Here is a 2,325-nt window from a genome sequence, read left to right as displayed (position 1 = left end):
CTGTTGACATGGGAGGCAATAAGATGGCAAAGATAAAGGGTAAGTTCTGTCAGAATATCTATTTGTGTGTTTATACGTGTTTTTTTAAGGTATCTCGGTTGGCTAAATTGGCATTTTGACCTTCCACTGTTTTCTTATTAATGAATTAAGAAAGAATGGAGCCGTAGCGAATGTTGATAGATGGGCATTAAAGAATTCTAAATCTGATTTTTTTGGGCCAAATTGATGACGTCATCATTTTTATAGCCTCTGATATTATTTTTTTCTATGACAAAATACAGCACTTTGGTATATACCACTGTAATGAAACTTCGTTTTTCGTTGCATAATGATGACAGCTACAAACGTAGTGTTGCGCAAATTGATATCTACTAATGATCTGTAGTAATTAGAAAATGTTTGTTTTCATATAATTAAAAAAAATTAATTCTTGATAACTACAGATCGTTAGTAGATATCAGTTTGCGCAACACTACGTTTGTAGTCTCGGTGCAATGCTTGATATCATTTAGGTAACGACGTTGCTCTTTAGGTACCGCAAACCCTACTCGCTGTGCCCTACTCGACAGTGCCGAGGGCTGGTAAGACAGCTGCTGGGGCTGAACGACACGTGTTACACCGATGCGAGCCGTGCTTTGCACAGCTCAATACTTCAATACTTCTTAATATATATCATTAAGGAAATGATTTTTCTTTACAGGTACCGGTAACCCTACACGACAGTGCCGAGGGTTGGTGAGACAGCTGCTGGGGCTGAACGACACGTGTTACACGGAGCCGTGCAGCATCGTGGGGGAGTACCAGCCGCCTGTGGGGGACACCGTGTTCTACGCTACGGCAGCCTACTACTACGTCTCTCAAGTAGGCGGGGGCATCGGTGCGGTTCCTAAAAACGGTACGCGTTTAAAGGAGTCCCACTAGTCTCGCGTACATCAAAAAGCAATCGGTATTGTGCTAAACTCCCCAAGTACTCTTAATGCGAGTTTTATAATAGAATGTAGATTGCATAGAGAAGAGAGAAATGAACTGTATAGGATTGTACAAAACCTCTTTTTCTATTTAATACGCTTACGTTCTGTAGAATACATTATATTTCTAATGAAACTAGACAAACCATCGACCATAAAAGAGATTTGTTCTTTTATCTCCACCATAACTGATAAGCGAGGAGACGTTGAATTTATCTAACGATTTATTTTGTATCTAACTGCATTTCTTCAACATGTTTTGTTGTGACCTATTCTTAGCCCGGTGTGGCAAAAAATGTGCAATAAAGGTCTTCAATTCTTGATCCCTCAGGTGGGTTCACGAGCGTAAACAACATCCAAGCCAAGACCGACGACTACTGCGCACTGTCCTACGCGCAGTCCATCAATCAAACAGGGGAGTACGGTTACACCAGGTGCGCCGCTGGGCACTACCTCGCAGCGTTGCTAGGCGACGGATACAAGACTGACGTAAGCGCAGCTGATAAAGTCTACATCACTGAGGAAATCAACGGTGTGGAGATTGGTAAGAAACACTTTTAAAATGTCGATTTCCTGTCTCTATATCTATCTGACTATATACTTATTTATCCCTTAAGAGCTCTACACATCAATCAAACTTGACGATCAAGTGTACTAGTATACTAGGAATACGACTGTTACTTTTACCCTGAGATTTGCTATGTCTGTCTGTCTGTCTGTCTGTTCAGTTCAGTTTATTTATTTAGCCAGGAAAGTATATCGCCTACTGGCGTTTTTCAATGTCTCCCTCTCTCTGTATTCGATTCCTAAAGGTGGGGTCACACATGCGTATATATCTAAGTCCGTATGAGGCGCGCATGGGAGTATTTGCCTCCACAAGGCTCCACAGGTCGTTGTAAAAATAATAGAAATTGGACAAACGTAAACAGGTAACATGTCGGACGAGTTAGCTAGGTCGCTAACCATACTTCTCGGTCAGCTAACTCATCTGGCATGTTATGCATCTAAATTGTCCAATTTGTACTATTTTTCCCGCGCCATGTGGAGCCTGGTAGAGGCTAAGAGCTTCATACGCACTTCAAACGGACTTGAATACATACGCATGTGTGACCCCACCCTAATACGCAGCATGGCACATACACCCTCAATGCTATTAACTTGTGGCTGGAAGTACCTTAAAGCATCGATGAAGGTTATACATCAGTAAGATACGCCAAATAGCAAAATTGCTCAAGCATCTGGAGAAGGTTCATAGTTACGGTATAAAACTTGTTCTTCAACAAGATCTCCTCAGTATCACTGACGAAATGTAGCGAGTGCTGCATGAAATGTCCGACCGTTTCTAAATACATATCTA

Source organism: Branchiostoma floridae, chromosome 10 (genome assembly GCF_000003815.2).
Source record: "Branchiostoma floridae strain S238N-H82 chromosome 10, Bfl_VNyyK, whole genome shotgun sequence".
NCBI lineage: Eukaryota > Metazoa > Chordata > Leptocardii > Amphioxiformes > Branchiostomatidae > Branchiostoma > Branchiostoma floridae.
This window is presented reverse-complemented; position numbering follows the sequence as displayed.